Here is a 19,381-nt window from a genome sequence, read left to right as displayed (position 1 = left end):
CTTCCACAAATTCTGTGTTTATCTTAACACTGGTCTTGTACCCAGGTAATGTGTCCTTGATTTGCCATGATTAGGATGAGGACAATATTCAAAAGAATTTGCATATGGAAAACTATCTGAATTTCATTGCTGAAGATGAGTGAGCAGTGGAAGGACCAGGCACGAGTATTTGCACTGCAGAAGAATAAATAATTAAGAGGATCTGAATAATTACCATTCCTCCTAATTAATTCGGTGAGACACATATGCTGCTGAGGCAGGATGCTGGATGCAGGCAGTGAATGGGAAAGAAAGATACACAGAAATGGGCTATTTCAGCATAATAGCAACAGTCTGGTGTGTATGTTGGCTATGCCATGTGGTGTTAGCATGGCAGCCTACTTTTTCACTCCGCTTCCCTGGTAAGTCTGTTTCTCTGAGCAAACACTAGCAATAGAAAACAAAATCCAGAAATGTTCATCTGAATTCTCTGTCTTTTGGCTTCTTTGCTCAAGTTCTAAATGACAAGAAGATTTGTTGGGCATGCTCTTTGTAGCAGCCAGTTGCAGATGAATCCATCTGCAAGCAGGCTTTTAAACCTGCAATGGCAAATTCTGGCTCTTAAAATGTGAGGCTGAGCATTCCCTTACTGAGTCAAGAAAAAAAATCTTTGAAATACATGTCCTTATATATGTCCATAAGGACTGCTCATATTTTGAACTTCAAATATCAGATGCTAAAGTCTGAATCTACTTAAATAAAATTCTGATTACAAACACTTTAAGAGTAGAAGATAACACTTTAGTACAAATGAAGTGAAAAAGCCATCTTTCATCTTTTTCTACTTAGGATTTTTTATTATCAGGATTCATATTTTGTCATAGGGTTTACAAGAACCTAACAGATCAATAGAAGAAATTTTGGAAAAAAGCCTTCAGATCACTTAAACAGCTTTGAACACTTCTTTCCCCACAGGACAAAAGCTGTAGTAGATCATTGTAATTTTATACAAGGGAACATGGAACCCAAGTCTAAACTAGGTTACCTAATGGACTGAAGTTGGTAAATTCATCCATCATGCTCAAACCCAGTGTAACATCCATGTGGCTAAAAACTTAATCCATTTTTTGTGAGTCACTAATGTTAGCAAAAGGTGATTTCAAAATGGGACATAAACTCCTATTCCTGTCTGCTTTTTTCATAATGAATTATTTTCGAATATTTTGCTTTAAGACCAGCCTATCCCTCTCTCTCCCTTGTTCAGTTGACAGCCTAATCAGGAAAATAACTGCTTCGTTAATGGAAATTACCTTTAGGTGACATCCCAAGAGCTGTAGCCAAAGTTAGCCTACAAGGGAGACCTAGCCTAATTTTTGCATGACAATTTAAGCCAATGAAAAAGTGTAATGAATTCTGGTTTTCTGCCATGCAGATCACCCTGAAGCAGAATGCCGGCTAAAAGTGAATTATGTGTTTATCATTGCTATTTAGTGTCATTAGTCTAAACTGGGTCCTCGAGGAATAGTCTCATCAAACAGATATTCCCTGAAGAAAAATTCATTATTCTAGAACAAGTAACTGTCCTGTGACACTTTAAAACAAACAAACACAACACAAAAGAACCCAACCAAACAAGCTGATGTTTGGAAGATGTGGTGTTGGAGTGGAATACAAGAGTAAGTTCCTAAACTGTATTGTCTCACTGTATTTTGACTGATGTTCCCTTCCTATCTCAATCAATAGTGAGGAAGCAGGATTGGATCCCTAATGGTTTGTTTATGTATCACCTTAGATAGCAAGATTTGGATTTTCCAAGTTGCTATGTTAGCAGCAAAACCAACGAATTTTGATTTCTCCTGGATTTGCATTCTTTGCTTTCCTGAGGCCAAACTGAATGACTAACAGATGAGTCTTGTCTGCCTTTCTGTCTGTGAAGATGCCAAGTTGTGTCTCTACCCATTGCTCACCCACTGACTTTCAGGAACTTGTGCAAGGATATGGTTTTCTTTTAGACTTTCAGGATGAGTTTCAAATTGCCCAGAAATCTCAAAAGTTATTCAGGGGAGGAATAGATGGATAGACCAGGAAACATCATACTAAATAAACACTGCTTTTTAGAATAACAAACAAAAAAAAAACAAAAAACAAACAAACAAAAGAAAAACACAAATAAAAACCCAAAAAAAACCAAAACAAAAAAAAACCCAAACAAGCCCAAACAAACAAAACAATAAAAAGAAAAGTAAGCCCCCATGTTTTACTTCTCACAAATAACACAGCATTAAGGACTTCTTGAATACTAAGTCCTGCTATCCATACTGGAGTCTAAAAGCATTCAGATTGGCATTTGGCACCAGTGAACATGAGGTTCAGCCAAGGTAGTACAGAGACTATCAGAATCCTTTAGCGTTTTTGGTAGGATGGTGAGGAATTGCAGATCTTGCTGCTGGAAACGTGTGTATACTGTTTTGAATCACACCTACGTGTAGACGCATTCCAGATCTTCAGAGGTGCCAAAACTTTTGCTATCGAACTTGGCAAATATATCTTTTCACTTTTCTCTCCAAGTAGGCTCTTGGTTTAGCTTGCATATCCTATACAGTGATTTAGCACTTTTTGAAAAACTGGGCTTTTTAACATCTTGATGTAATTACAAAAGCATATGTGTATCACTTAATCCTTTAAACCTTTCCAATGAACTGAATTACATAGCATTTCTACAGCCAACCATATGATCACTTTAACACTGCATGTATATGAGGGTTACTGCAATAAATCAGATGATTTGTTGGATATTTTCCCTTTGCTTCTGCTTCAAAATAAATTCCTAGTCACTTGGAAAAGGTGACAGTATATGCTTGCAAATGCAATGCATGCAGCAAGCAGCTGTTCTAGTAATACACTTTTTTAAAAAGGTTGCTTCAGGCTAAAAATTACTTTGGTCCTGTTTCTGGTTAAACCTCTGCAATGTAAGAAAGCCCTGCTTTGAGGCAGAGGACATGAGTAAGGCAGTGTACCTTGTGACAAAGGCTGTAGGCCTAAATCAAACTTTCAACTGTGGCAATGTATTTAGGTGAAAAAGAGACATTTGGAGCCAAACACTGTCAGAAAGTTACCTGTAGAACCTACCCTACTCCTCTGCTTTACAGAGGCACTGGACTGTGACTTCCTACACAGTTCTTACCCTGGCCAAAAAGCAGGGATGAAGTGAAAAGTTAGAATTCCAAGGGAAATCAAGGGCCTTAATTTTGACATAGTTTTTCATGACTTACTGCAACCTTTTCTCCTTTTCCTTTGATGTTTATGTGCAATTAATGCCTCTGTGCAAATAAAACCCCCGTAGGCATATGATACCAACAGAATTATTGGTGCTTGGCCTCTCCATTTCTGCTGCTGTAAGTACATATGCAATTCCTGCTGCCAATTCCTGTTTCATGGCAGGGGAACCTGCACAATGCTGCGTGTCTTTGCAAGGCTAAAGCACTGGCTCAGTATGTTTGCAAGGAGCTCCAAGATCTGAAATGAAGTTAAATGTTAAGGGCTATTGATAAGCTAGAAGCTGAAATGGCAAATACCTGGACTCTCAACCTCTACAGCTTTACTCAGCTGAATACAGGACAGTAACAGCAATTAATTCTGTTGCCTTTTGTACAGTTGTAATGTCATCAAGAGAAGTGACTGTCTCCTTTTTAAGTTGGGTAGCAGAAACAACATCCTGAACATGAAGTGATTGTGAGTGGGACTACAAAAAAGTCTGCTAGCTCAGTTAGTGTTTTTTTCCAGATATCCTACTGTTATTGCATTTTTAGCCATTTTTTTTTTCTTTTCCAAGATGTGACTCACTGAAGTATGTTTCCTAGCTGCACTGCAATCTTTGTGGTACAAAACAGAAACAGAACATGTCTGAGTTTTACTTCAAACTTCATCTCATAAACATTGTGCAAAGACCCCGTGTAAACACTCTAATTAAGTTAGCATTTGAACTTACCATAGATTCATCCTTTAATAAATTTAAGGTCTTACAGATGCCAATAAACCAGTCTGTTTCATTTAGCACACTGAGGTCTGGGTAGAAGTAAATAAATGCTAATGTTTTTAAAGTTTCATATCCCTAGAAAATGGTGAATGGTGTCCCAACAAATGATGTGAAAACTGTTGTATAATCTGTTCCTATCACATTATGAAGAGGACTTCTGCCTGCTGTCAGAGACCACTTGTTGTAGTGTGTCATTTTGGCTACATTTATAATAGGAAATTACCCAAGTATCTAGTAACAGGGTGTTCTGGATTAAATGCAGAATTTTCTTCACTTTGAAGGGTGGATTGTCACATTGATGTGTTTGTGCATCCCACTGGCATCTGATGGAGGACTAGAGGATCTAGCTTGGAATATAAAGCCCTTTAGTTCAGAGGTATACATTTAAAATGCCATAGAGAAAAACTGATTCAGGACTAAACAGTCAAGTATTGTTGGGTTTGAAATATTTCCAAAAATTTTCTGCATTAAATTACTTCTTTCATGGAAGAGTACATTTGTACTTATGCACAGAAAGTAAAAGTACTTGTACTCTTTTTGCTGTCTCCATAATTATTTCCTGCCCTGTCTTGTATTTAGCAGTGGAGGTAGAAAGACAAGTTTGTTTCCTTTCTCTTTGGTTTGGCAAAGAAGTGACTCAGAGCAAAAATGTGTTGGCAAGTCCAGTGACCTGTGAAATCGGTCAGAAATCAGATGAATCAGCTAAGGAATTAACTACAGAAACCAATTACAAAACATTAACGCATCCTCATTTCTGCTTTAGCTGTGTTTCTGCACTGGAATCTTTCTATTAGATATTCATAAGAAAAGCATAATCTGAGTTCCCCTACTAAACCAACAAAACAAATGTGAACCATCTCGTACAAATTTACGTATAGCTTAACAGGAATACTTAATTTGAAATGTTCAGTATACCTTGCCATAGAAATAGGAACCTGCTTTAAGAAACCTATCTCCAAAGTACAACAATTGTGAAACTTGGATGAAATAATGGGATAAAACCAAAACAGTTTAAAAAGGAAGGAAAGAAAAACAACAACTTAGTTGTGTGAGAACAGGCTTGGGGTTCAGGTCTGTATGTTTATAGTTCTGTAAGTTTTTTTAGAGAATTTGCATCTCAAAATAGCCTTAAAGAAGAGAATGCAGTGCATCTGATAGAATATGTCTCCCTGATTTGAGTGCAGTGTTCATGTTACATGGGCAACACAAAGAGGGAGTCTGAACATCATACAATCTAGCACACTGCTATCTGGGGAAATTATTCTGCAGAGACTGTGTTAAACTAAATACTGTCACTTGTGTCAAACTCACTGGACAGATATTACTATATAATGTGTAAGCTTTCATAAATTAAAGAAAGCAGATATAAATTTGAGGTCTTCCTTCCCTGTCAAAAACCCCAGGGTTTCTTTTTCTTTTGGAGAAACTGCCTTGACAGCATGAATGGGGGGCAAAACAAGTGGAAACAGCACCTGCTAGTAGCACTGCATATTTATTTTAGCAACTTTTAGGTGGCTGGCAGAGCTTAAGTGTCATATCTGACAGAGAAGGGAGGCCAAGTGTTATTAGCCAGTGTGTTTGCTTTGTGTGGGAGCTAAAGTCACTGGAATTTTTTCTTAGAGGACTTGACTGTGACCTCCATAATGAAAAACTGCCCTCTGTTCCTCACAGTTGGGTGCTGTCAGCAATCATTCACACCCAAAGCGCGACAGTGGTTTGTGTAGCTGTGTACAAACTTGGGAGGGCTGTGGTTTTCACAGCATTGCTAAAATACCTGACCAATCTCTGTGGGCTGAGCTGGTGCTGCAATGGACAGCACAAACAGCAGTGAGCTTTTCATGGCCTTTTGCCACAACTTGCTTGCCACAACTTGCACTTCTATGTCATGGGTTCCATGACATAGAGCAGCTAAAGGAGTTGGGATGAATGAAATGAATGGCATGGAATATCAACTGACACTTGAATGGAAATGAGTTATGTCAAGCTGACTTCCGTTGGAAGACCCATACTGACAACTGCTTAGCCACAAAGGTTTTCAATTGCTCTGCTCAATGTAAAATCCCCGAGGCTTATTAAGGAAGGTGGTTCATGCACATGTAGTGATATAGAGTCAATAAGGTGCCCACAACTGGATTAGAAATCATTTGCCTTACAAGAGCTCTTTCTGGTGAACAGAGATTCTTTTGCAGGAGAAGGGAATGAAGCAGCTTATAATCTGTCTCTGCAGTAAGTCTTTCTAGGAAAAACATAACTGCATTAAAAAGAAGTTATTTTATATGTGAAAAAAATATTATAAACACATTACAGTTTGTTGTATTTACTTTATTTCATCTTCTTCAGTGGACAGTTTTAAGTGCCAATCACTGAGCTTGGAAGCTGTTGTGAAGTATTTGTGAAGATGCTTGATGTGCTTATTCATGGGAATTTGGACTCAGAAAGCTTTTTTTCCCCCTCTGCTTTTATCAAAGTAGTAGCTCAAGCTGTGGAATCATCTACCCCAGCCAGAGAAAGAAGCACCATCCCTCTCCATTCTAAAGAGTAATGAGAGGAAAACAGGAAATGCATCTCAAGGAAATGTTCCTCCTGTGTTCTAAAAGGATGACAGGTTATTAAACAGAATTCACCTATTTTGCTAGGGTGAAAATCAAATAGCTTTAACCAATATTATATTGCCCACCTACATCTCTGTTTTGTACCTACCTACCAAACTGATTGTGGTGTGTTTGGGGATGTGTGGTGTCTGCGGTATTTGGGCTTTTGGGTTTTATTTTTTTTTTGTTAGTTTTTCTGATGATAAATTCCTAAATTCGTGGATACACATGTTCTTTGATTTCTGTGAATTAGGAAAAAAATAAGCTTTTGCTTTTTGTGGGTGGGGGTGGAAGTAGTGCAAGTACCTAGAATTGCTCCTCTTTTCAATTTTATAGACCTCACACAAGTGCTGGCAAATACCTGATTGTTTTGCTGCTTGTATAGGAGAAAAAGCTTGTGAATCTGACTTCTCTTCCCTCTGACTCTTCAGGGGAATTGTGCTTCTTTCAGTAAGTTTTATGGCTAACTGTGCATTTGATTGAATAGCTGGAAATACTACAGATGGTAACTTCCATTCATAGGTCTAAGTTGTTCCTTTTCTCTTTTTTGCAGTTCCTGTGACTGTTGACTCAATAGAAAGTATTTTTATTTTTTTAATCTCACCACAAATATTGAGTTGATCTTAAGGTCTCTGCAGTGTTACTGTGCTGTCTTTGCCCTGAAGCTACTACCTTGAGCCCTAACAGAAGGAGGTTTGCCCAAGCTGCAATCCTGTCCATAAACATAACCTTCACTAGAGGTGGATAGTTATTCTTTACTTCACCTCCTGTCAGGGTGCAGATTAAAATTTAGTTTAGGATACCTCATCATTTGCTGTCAAAAACATTCCTTGGCATGGGTGAATCTTGCCCACTAAAATGGGACAAGTTTTCCATTGCTTTCCCAGGAACTGCCTTTCCACAGTTTACTAGGAAAGAATTAATTGAAAACCCAAATTTACCACCAAATAAATCTGCAGAGATGTGCCCAATGGAGCTTCACTGCCCCTTCCCAGGGAGTGCATCACTGAAGCAGGAAGCGTTGTGTGCTGGTGGGACCAATGATTACTGTGTTGATAATTAATAATTCAGCACTGCAAAACACACTAAATTATTTTCTCCCCTCTTTTCAAAGCAACAAGTATATATTTTTCTACTTACATCAAAATTTAAAAAGCCCCTTTTTTAAGGCTGACCTATGTTTTAAAATAGAAATTGGAGTTGGTGATCATCCAATTTTTGGTAGTTCAGGACAAAAATCTTGAGCTTCACAGGACTTTTGTTCTGCTTTTCTCCTTTTTGCATGCTCTTACAGTTCTTCAAATGAAGTATATAAAGACCTAATTTTTAGCCTGTTTTTTTTTCACTCCAGATGTGCTTGTATTTATTCTCACTAATTAGTTTTCATTCCTGAAATTGATGCTGCTGAAGTAAGCAGCACCCAAGGCAGTTTCAGTAAAACATAAAGAAAAGACACTGATTTAGCTCTCTGAATTTTTAGTGAAATAAGACAGCTTTTCTGTCTCTACTTTTTTTTTTCTAAAAGAGCAGCAAAAGAATTATTAAAATTGCATTGCCTTGTATAAGTTACAAGTTATAGATACTTCCCAGATTTCTACAAATTACTTGTAGAACTGTTTCGTTTTCTCTTTTGGATGCTTTAAACACCTTCAAGAACAATTACATTAAAAGAGAAAGTTCATTCACTGTCAAAGGGATTCTGTCAGAGACACTAGAACAAAGTGGGGCTGAGACAGTGTGGAGGAAATAATACTCCAACTTTTCCCTTCGATTTGTAATAGGCATAAACGTGTCAAAACAAAGGACACATCCAAGAATATTTCTATCCCTTCAAAGACCCAGACCAAATTACAACCGAATTCTTTCATCATTTTTGTTTTATATTTGGCCAGTCTTTTGAGTTACGTAATGGAAACTTAATCCCTCCCTGCTGCAAACTGTTTTGCAAGACCAATGACTATGAAGTCCACCTGCTCAAATCTGAAGAACAAAACAATATTTAACATTTGTTGTTGTTCTCAGAAAATATCCCTGAGTACTCTGGCAAGGCTCTTTCAAGACAAAGCTAAACCTCTAGTTCAAGAATGACATTTATCATGACCTGTAGTACAATGCTGTCATCAAGGTAGCAGACTTGGACTGCTCAGGTTTAAAAGCTGTATTATTCAGTCTGACAAGCTTAACACTTACACTCAGCAAACCACACTTAAATTCCTGTCTTGACCTGACTCTTCAGATGCCTAAAATCCTTAGGCCATATTTGGCCTGGGGTTCCTTAGGAATCGCCAGCTTTTGCAGGAATTGCAGAGGGATCTCTTCTAAAAGACACACCAGGATTTCATGATGCTGAGTGTGCACACACCACTTGCTGAGTGGTAATAAATCTTTTCCCACAACTACTCTGTTAATAAGAGAACTGCTTGGAATGAGTTGCTGTGGGCTACTGTGTCTTTGTATTCACAGCATGACTGTGAATATTGTACCTCTATGTGATACTCTCCTGAGCAGATCCACCCAACACAGATGGGTTTTTATTCAGTCACCACTGGGCCAATGTTTTTCTCCATATTTTTCTGCTTTCTTCAGGCCTCTTCCTTATGTCCACTTATTTAAAGGAGCAAATCACTAGTGTCATAGTGCTTATTTTCCACGGCAGGATGTTCATTCAGCAGTCCTTCTAACCTGATCTGAGGCAGTCAACCTTTGGTTTCAACAGATATTCTCCCCAAAATTCATACTAAAGAATTGAAAATGTTCCAAGGTAGTTAAGCACCTTTCAGATGCATCCTGCCCAGCACACAAAGACCAGCAAAAGGAGCCTACTAGAATGTTCTCCTAAAATAGTCTGCTATAGGTTTCCATACTGTGAAATATCCTGTTCTGGGAATATCTGTTCCTGTAGGCAGAGTGTCCCTTCTGGATTCCTGAAAGGCTCTGGCACTGAGGAGGAGGAAGAATTCTTGAGTGGAAGATGAAGTAAGAAGAGACAGGAAATGCTTGATTGAACAGAGGGAGGATAAACCTGCCTGACAGAGTGTGCCAGTACGTGTCCAAAGGAAATGCTGGAATCTCCCTTCTCAAGGGACTTCAAAAACTAAGTATTAGAAAATGTACTGCAGGGAACAACAATACTGCATTGGCAGGAAAATGGGATGGATGATCTAATTATTTTCCATCTTGCCTAAGTCTGTGAATAATCCAGATCTCCTTAGCTGCTCTTTTTCTTACTAATTTCCAAAATATTGTAAGTTGGGAATTACTTATTTTGAAAGAAATTATATTAATAATTATTTCTTTTAATCCATCAGGCCTGACGTACAGCATATTCTGTAACCTACTTTCAAAATTTGTAGCTAGGTGTAGTACTAAACTCAGGCAAATACATATAGAGACAGCTTGTTTCTACAGTGTTTATCTACAGAGTTTTGGGGGCAGTCATACCCAACTCTTTGGTGGTGTGATATGGTTAATTCTGTGCAAGTAAATCTGTAAAGTTTGCATAATAATCTTTGAAGAGACTTTGAATTTCCTCTGTTCTCCTGCTGCTACAGATTGTTCCTGATACAATGACAGCAAGTGTCCAGTATCTATATGAATGTTAGCATGACAAAGATACACCACCTATAGTCTTTAGCAGGCTTGGTAGTATTCATTCATTCATTTATTAAGAGAACAGAAATAGAAAGGATATTTTTGCCGAATTGGAAATTTTACGGGTTTTGTTGTGCTGTTTGCCTACAAGTTTTAAGGTAATTTATTTTTGCAAAGAACCTTCATCTTACTTTTCCCTTATTTCTGTAGCCCAAATATAGTGGAGTTAGTATTGTTTCTATGTGACTTTTGATTTTAGGTCCCCCATTAAGAAAATTCTAGAGATAAGCATGTGTACGCTTGCATAAATATTAAACAAAATATCAGGGAGATAATTAATTTTGTCCCTGGTGTGAAATGTATACATTGCTTTAACTCCAGCCGTTCTCAGACTGAGATAGCTGAATCAGGTCTCAGGACACACACACACAGATTAGATAAGCAATGTGGATGTCTTAAACAGCAAGACTCTTAAGTTCTTTAAGACAGAATTCATATAGCTCTATCCTTGAGTTCAGGGAGGTGAGCTAAGCAGATTTCAACATGCTATTACTTCACAAAGAGTAACCAGTTTATCATCCTAACTCCTACATTAAGGAGTGTACCGCCAGCGTGTTTTCACACAAAGGAATTGAGGCACACAAATAAAAATTGTACTCAGACTTACACAACAGTTGGTGGCCTTGCTGCTGACCACTGAAGTATTCAGGGAAAGTAATGTGTCTCATGGGTGTGGGTGCAGATCTTTCATCCAGGCCCTGCACCTGAAATGCAGACCTTGGTATGCATGGTAACTTGACCCCAGAAATGTCTTGTTTCATAATTTACTCAATCAGTGAGATATAGCTCATTCTGAAAGCACAATACCAGCATGAACTTTGATTTAGAAGTAGTAGTATCAAGAAGCTACATCCATCTAAGTATCTGCCTGTTAAGAAGAGAACTGATTCTCTTTTGGATCCAAGGCATTAGGATGATTTATTTAGGATAGACTTTCAAGGCAGCAATTAATGCTGAGAGCCAGTTACTTTTGTTAAACTCACAAAATTGTTAATCCCTTTGTGAATCTATTATGGAGAGCTTGTATCAGTCATCACAATGAGAAATAAACTTTTTTGAAATGTCCATGCTAGAATTCATGATGCTATTTAGTACTTTGAGAAAATGGGCTTTCATTTAGCTCCTGTCACAGTGATATTTGTACAACACACTCAAAAGAAGAGCATCCAGCAGTAACACAGTACGTTCTTAATCAGAAAAATCTTACTGTGAGCCAGAGGTCAGTCAAAAAAAAAAGGAACAGGAAGCTTGTAGCTCTCTTTGTGAGCTTCAATAAACCTGTCCATCACTATCTGTTCAGCTGTTCTCTATGTTTAAGTGCAGCAACACTTAAATGAAATATCAGTCAATTTAAATTTAGCCTGTAAACTTGTGTCTCATATACATTACTGTTCATGATTCAATTATTTTGTATATTTATAACTCTTCAAATAATGTTGTTTTAAATAGATACAGCTGGGAAAAAATCTTTAGGACAAGAAGGGCTAAACTACTGAATTGTTAATAAAAATACAAAATAAATGTTAATTCATTATTTACAGTTGGTAATAAAATTGTACCTGGAAGAGCTAAAGGGAAATAAAATTGCTGAGACAGTTTCAGCTCTAACACTTGCCTAAATCACTGAGCTTTTTCTAAGAGACCTGACTGATGTTTGAATAGTCCTTTGGGTTGGGGAAGATCTTTTGAATTGAAAATAGTTTCTGTCTTTTTAAAATTCCTCCTACTTTTATGCAGTAGAAGTTTAGCTATCCTTAATCACTTCAGTAAGAACAACACTCTTCTGTTTGGTCTCACCATAAATGAATTTGAAAACCTCTGCTTAGCAACCACAACAATAAAATGCTATTGGTTTGGGTTTTCTTTTCTTTTTTAATGGTATTATTTTTTCAGTAACAGAACTTTAAGTTTGAGCATCTGACGGAGGGAGTGATTCTTCTTTTTCTAATTAAAAAATTATCTTTGAGGCTAGAAAGGGGAAGTTTTCCAGCTCTGTCAAGCTATGTGCTTGAATCTTCAAGCACTTTGACAGTTATGTATTTTCTCCCTGCCCATGTGAAACCACGAATTTCGTATTGAGGATGTGATTGCAAGTTCACTGAGCTGAGAGACTTTTTTGGAGTATAGATTCAAGCCCTTTAGAAAGCTATTTACCCTAAAGAATGTGCAGAACCTTTCTTAAAATATTGGCTTATGATTGCCAAAAGAAGGGACTTTTAATGTATGCATGTGAAATATTCAATAGAAAAGAACTGCTGCTCCAGCTCTGAATAAAGACTGTACTGAGAAAGAAACTTTGCCAGATGACACCAGGTTGTGAAGTGCTTTGTGAGAAATGTCTTGGCCTGTTCTAGTTACTGATGAAATTTGCTTTCCACTTCAGTAAGGCCAAAATTTCACAGTTGGATGATGCCCTAGAGATTATCAAGAACACTAAGAAAAATTTCCCATCACCTCTGATTAATTACCCAGAGTAACAAGTGTTCCCCTGGGCCACGTTTTGTCTCAGCTATAGATAAGCACTGCTGTGTAAATTTTAATGAAGTGCAGACTCTGTAGCAAACGGGATAAATTCACCACTACACCATGTGGTCCTGTTGGCAACATGGTAATATAAATCTAGAATAATAGCAATTTCTCTCTAATATAATAGTGCTAAAAACTTTAAGGTTACTGATTCAAGTGTATTTTGAGGTGGGGAGGATGAAACGAGGGGAGAAACACACTAGAAGAGCTTCAGCAGAATTGAATTTAATGTATAAGAGCTATTTGTAGAGGAAATCGCGGACTATTGGCAAGAGCATGATAGCTATGAAAAATCTCCAATCCTTTCTACAGCACGAATATGGATTTTTTTTCCTTGTTAAATATTTCTTCTTTTAAGTATTTTTTATTTTAAAATATTTATTTATATCTACCAGTTAGTGCATTTAAAGTATTCACTAGTGTCCATAAGAATATACAGTAGGTTATTCAAAACAAATGTGGTTTTTAAATTAAAGTACTCCTTTGTTATAATCAATATGCTACAACATATAATTAACACATTAACATAATGATCACATCAGGTTACTACATTGAGAATTATTCATAAAAGTTAGATCTGTTGGTAGATTTGGGATGCATGTCCTTCTTCACTTGCTTAAACAAAGTCTTTGCCTTTCCCAACATACCTTGCCTTGTTTATATTCCCACAACTGAAGGAAAAAAAAAGGTATTTGTTTAACAATGCAAAGGAAAATTCATTTAAGACATATTTTTGTTTTGCCAATTCATGTGTTTTCAGTGTCTTTCTTCCTCCTTTTTAGCCCTAAGCTGAAGCACAGCCTTTCTTAAAATTGAAGTGGAGGGTGCATGTGTCTTGAACTTTTTTTTTCCTGTTATTTGTACAGAAGACAAGTTTGAAAGAGCTGGAATAACAGAGACACAAGTGTCTCTTAAAAATCTGCGTAGTTTCAAAATTTTGTGTAGACTTGTCTGTAGTCCTCCAAGAAGTCCTCTGTGAGTAAGGAAGCATAATTTGTCTCATTTTATAGATAGTAAACACAGAAGTGGAAAAGCTACACAACTGTTAAAACAGACAGATGGTCCCTAATCTTTGATATGAAGAAGGATCAAGGGTGGTGGTGGAATAAAAGAACAACCCAAGTAAACAAACCAACCAAACAAAAAGAACCCAACCCAAAACAATTGCCAGAAGACCTATCAGGTTTACTACTGAGTTTATCCAGGGAAAAGCTTTGATGATTCACAAGTGGCTCTTAGCTGCCAGTCTTTTCACTTTGCTTGCTGTGCATGTAGTGCTGCCCATCACCTGTTGTTAATTATAACATCCTATAAATCTAATGTTAGAAGACTAGCACTGGGACACAGTGCCTGCCCTGGCTTAATGGACACTCTAGGAAAAAAAAAAAAATTCAAGAATTTATTCCTGGACAAGCTTCTATGAACCTGGCATTGTCAGGAACTGATACTTCTATTAAGAAAAACACAAGTGAGTGCCTTTAAACAAATAAGGTGCTGGCTTTGTACAATCATTGTGGTTTCAAACACCATATCAAAAAACACTATGATGGGAAGCTATCATTTAATAAATCAAAAAAGCTTACTTGGTAATAAATATTTTTCTTAGAAACCACAATATTCTCTTTTCTATGGATATGACTTTCCAGTTCCTGATTTTTTTCATATTACTGGAGCAACAAAGAAACGTGGGAAATAACTCTGGATGGTGAAATCATTCAGTTAAGCTGTACCTACACTGTGGTTAGAACAACTTAAAAATGTGTGATTTCAGGCATAGGTGATCAAATTATTCCCTTTTTCAGGTAGCCACAAGTTGGCTGAATTGGGCAGTGCTTTCTGAAATGAGGAGAGTGTTTTGTTTTGACTAAATCGTTTAAATTTAATTTCTTAGCTTTGTATTCTTCAAAGGGGTGAGCAGTATTTCCATACCCAGTATGGGAAATAGTTTCTTGCCTGTGTGGGCTCTGAGCATTAAAAAAAGCACAACAAACTAAAGAAGGCCATGAATTGCTGCTATTGACTCTGTTCTATGTTGGCTGCTATTTGGGTAACTTCCACTTATATTGATAATTCAGCCTTTTTAGTTAGCAGTGAAAAGAAAGCCAGTATTTAAAATAAAAATAAACATGAAAGAAACTGTACAAAGACATAGATTCTGCTCTCAGTGACAGCAGTCTAAATTCAGATTTGGTCTAGACACAAGTCCTGTAAAGAATTGCATGTAAACAACGTCTATAAGATACATACTGTTGCATTTACACAGATGCATTCTCACATGTAGAATAACCTGCTGACATAAAATATCAAATTGACTGGCACCTATCTATTGACATTACCACAGACTATCAGGTGGTCTTAAATATTCAGCTACAGACTTTGCTGGAAACATGCATGCACTTCTATACTTGCATGTATTTGTATATCAATTCATACATAAGTAAGTTTCACCTAAAGAATACAAGTAATAAATTCTTCTGTAAGTAATACTGCTCTGTATAAAGTCCTTCAAGTTTTCCAAAGTCTGCTAAGAAAGGCATAAAAAAGTTTATACAAAGTCTAAAGAATCACCTTGTTTTACTGGAATCCCTTTTACGATGAACTTCTCATGCAAAGACCACCATATTCTTCCATTTTTTGGTTCCACAATTATTCAATATTCTGAATTTTTGTGTTCCTGGGTGTGAGATTCTTTTTCTAATGAAGTGCAATGTGGATATGAATATGTTTGTATAGCTTCAATGACTTACTGGCTCTGCTTGCTGGTAAAAATATGGTTTTGATGATCCTTAAAACTCCTGATTTAACCTACTTTGGGGAAGCTGAGCTATATTGTTTTTTACTGTTCATATGACATGATGTGTATTCTAGCTGAGATCCAAGGTACTGTACAGTGGACTCACATCAAAAGAGAAACTGGTGCAGCAAACCTTGACTGGAAGCTGAAATGTAACTTAAGGAATATTAATAACAGAAAGGTATTGAAATCAGAGTTCTGGCTTTAAACAAACAATTTTTCAGAGGTCCAAAGTGCTGGTTTAGGAGGCAGATAGGACAAAAATTGCTGAAAATATATAAGAAATACGAAGCCTTGGAAAAAAAATAAAATCGGAGTATCATTTGTTTAACAGACAGGCTTTCAATTACCTCAAAGAACTATATTCCATGTTGGTTACTGTTTGGTAATGGAATACCATTACTTTGAAAGCTAACGTGGAGCCTGCAGCAGCTTTGTTAGATATAAGACTATATCTATCCTCTAGCTGATCTTCCTGTGCTCCTAGCTCTGCATTTTATTTCTTTTTGTCTGGAGTGGTGATTTTATGATAACCTATTTAACCCCTTTAGGATTCACACTGATATACCAAGAATGTTATGCAATGCTATTAGGGCAATGGACACAAAACTGACAGTATCTTTTTTACTGGTGTGCCAGGAAAGGAAGAGATACTTTCCAAAAATCTTTTTAACATGACTTGGTTCTGAAGTTAATTATATCTCTGCATGCTTATGGGCAAGCCTCAGAGCCACCTGCTTAGGTTGCATTTTTTTAGTACAATTCTGCAGCTGAGTGCCTTCCTGTGTGCATCCTCAGCTACATGTTCCTGTAACACACGATGCCTGCATCACCTCTGTGCTGGGAGCAGTTCCCTTCTCGAGGGAAAACGTGACACTGCTGACCAGTGACTGGTGGGCTTTCAGAAAGGCACCTTTCCTGCTGACTGAGACATGTTTATGAAACAGGCCACTGTAGGGATGCCTTTCCCAATAAGCAGAAACTCATCTCAATTTATGTCTGAAAAGAAGATGATGTACACAGCAAAGCCTCCCTCTCTTAGAATAACCTGACATCTTCTGGCTTTGTGAATGGAGAAGTTCTCATCTCTGGCTAGAGGTTAGCATTCTCATGTAGTGTCTACCTCTTATCTCTGAAGGTTTTTGACAAGATAGATCCTTTTTGATGGCAATAATTTTTCTTAGGAAATGGAACTTAGGTGTGTTAATCACATTGTTTCAGCATTAGACTTTTTCATTAATTGTCAGAAAATTACCTCAGTTTAATAGGAGAGTACTTCACTATACCAACTCTGATATCCAGACTCCACATCCAGTAATGAAGAGATCATAAAAGTGCTGAGTATCAAATTTGAAGGATTCTGACAATCTGCATTTTCTTTTCTAGAAAGAGAAGGAAGAATGTATGTTAATAGCCTTCAAAAAAGCAGGAGAGCAAAAAGATATTTTTTTACTTTACTTGAATAAATAAGCTACTGAGAGTTTATTTTATTTTCTTATTTTAAAATTTTTATATAATTAGACATTAATGCATGAAATAAACATGAAACAGCCCAGGAAAATTGTGTTTAGAACTGTTGCTCATGTTACAAAGGCACCACGAATGGCTCACATTTTGGTTTGTTCTGTTTTTACAAGTAATATCATCTGCGTTCCTCCACTATGCTTTGGTGCAGCTCTATAATTCACAGAAAACTATGTGTTATTTTCTCACTGGACTACTTTGTATATTACAAAGGATCATTCTTTCTAGTAGTACACAACTAATTTTTCTCTCCTCAACAGCAGTCAGTTTCAAGCTTGGTCAGAATTTTGAACAAGCAAAAGCTGGAAAGATGAGAGAGAAAATTGAAATACTTCAGTGTACAGTGTAAGCTCTAGTTTATCACAAAATACCAGACAACAAATTGCATCAACCAAAGCCTAAAACCAAACTAGTTTTTCCCCTGCCTCATAAACGAGTAACAGTCGACAGCTCTGGAATGTGCACTCCTCTCCTATGAAAACATTTTTCCGCTCTGCCTTTTCCAAAACTCAAAAGTTCAAAGCTAAACTATTACATGTTATAAATGAACAAATTTACCATGACACTTAAACAAAGACATGAGTCAGTGTATTCAGATTTCTTGAGGGAGGAAGGAGTTATGTTTCTTGTTAAGGCAAGATTTGCAGTAAAGAAGTTATTATAGTTTTATGTATCTCCTTATAATTATTTATTCACACAGATGTTCTGATTTACTGCACAGTTAAAGCTGTAATTCATGCCCTTTTTGTAATGGATATATTAATTGAGGTTTACAACATTTCTCCCCAGAAAGCAAAGTATTAACATCCTCGTTAAACAAACAGGCAAATGTAATCACAGACATTAGGAAATTTGGTTCACTATTATTTAGGATATCCATGGCAGTCTAGGAACATCAGCAGTTTCTCTTTGCTCTGAAGAGTGCTACTTGTGTTCTTAGAAATGGCATGAGCAAGGTGGCCATGTATGTTTCAGCATGTATGTTAATAGCAAAGACAAAATGAGGTGGCTGTGGACTGCTGTGGACAAAACAACCTATATCTGGAATAAAATGCAAGTGATTTTGTGTCCTCTTAAACGTGAGATGTAGAACATAATAGATTAAGCAGCTGAATTTCTGTATGTAGTTTTCAAAGCTGTCTAGAAAACTTGGAACACCATTTTCATTTATTTGGAACAAGTGGCTGACTCATTTGTCTGCCTTGAAAAACCTCTACAACTGTTCCTGACTGGAATAAGATTAATATTCTGAAAGTCATTGCTCTTGTGAAACAGGAAAGAAGTATAGAAAGTCACAGAGTTGCTGTTAATACTGAGCCTCATTGAATGTAATATCGATTTGGAATATGCTAAAGGATGCAAACTTCTCCTGGGTACTGTAACAGCTTTAAAATGTCCACTCTTTCAAGAAGATTGATGTGGCCAAATCTTGTCCTTTGTGGATACAAAATTTGGGGTAGCTAGATCAAAGGTCTGCTCTAGATTCAGACCTTTGACACTGAATGTTATATTCAGTTGAATGGATCCAAAATCAGAAAATTCTTGAGCATGGAGAATACTGACATATCAAACTATATTCAACAGCCCTTGCACACCATGCTGATTCAGTTTTTCTTTATTAATATGTAAAAATTTATTAGGCCAGTCTCTAAAAGCAGTGTTTAGCAACTGTAGAGACAATATGTCCAAATTGAGGGGCACAATTTTCTTCCTTCAAACGCAATTTTTTTTTTTTTCCTAGCTGGTTGCATTATCTATAGGCATAAGTTCTCTTTAGCCTTTTTAAAATACTATAATATTTCACATGGGAATACAGAGAGGCTTTAATGCAATAAATAGATAGGGTTTTAAAACTTTTAACTTTTTAAATAGGAATGTTTTGATTTTTTTGTTTGTCTGTTTTGGAAGCCTTTAATGAACTGTACCATTGAATTTAATGTTGGTTATGAAGGAGATCATCTGTGGCAAGTAACATTTCTAGTAAGGGAGAATGTCACAGTCAGTTTTGTTGGATACAGGCGTGTCACACTGGAGACAATGGCTAGAAGCACTAGTCACCTAAAGAGGGTAACCTGCATGAAATGGCCCACTGGGTAGATGTTGTGATAACCTTTGGAATAAGGACAAAAGTGAACTCTGCTTGATAAACAATAAACTAATTTAATTTTTAGTCATCATGCATTAAACTTTCGAAGTTACCAAGAAAGCAACAACGGGATATAAGTATCATTGAGCAGTAGGGTGCAGATAGGAGGCAGTGCCTTGATAGAATGAGGGCAG

General features: G+C 36.9%; 1 protein-coding gene across 4 annotated transcripts in view; it reads right to left on the bottom strand.

Annotated features, from left to right (window-relative positions):
- Positions 1-19,381, bottom strand: part of COL8A1 (collagen type VIII alpha 1 chain) — an 86,857-nt gene that overhangs the window by 54,044 nt on the left and 13,432 nt on the right. For all 4 annotated transcript variants that reach the window (XM_053972166.1, XM_053972165.1, XM_053972163.1 and 1 more), the window contains one exon: positions 16,833-16,959. The gene's annotated coding sequence lies outside the window, so the exon portion shown is untranslated. The remainder of the gene's footprint in view (positions 1-16,832; positions 16,960-19,381) is intronic.

This window comes from Vidua macroura, chromosome 2 (genome assembly GCF_024509145.1).
Source record: "Vidua macroura isolate BioBank_ID:100142 chromosome 2, ASM2450914v1, whole genome shotgun sequence".
NCBI classification, from domain to species: domain Eukaryota; kingdom Metazoa; phylum Chordata; class Aves; order Passeriformes; family Viduidae; genus Vidua; species Vidua macroura.
The sequence above is the reverse complement of the archived record's forward strand: the minus strand, read 5'-3'. Positions and strand labels throughout refer to the sequence as shown.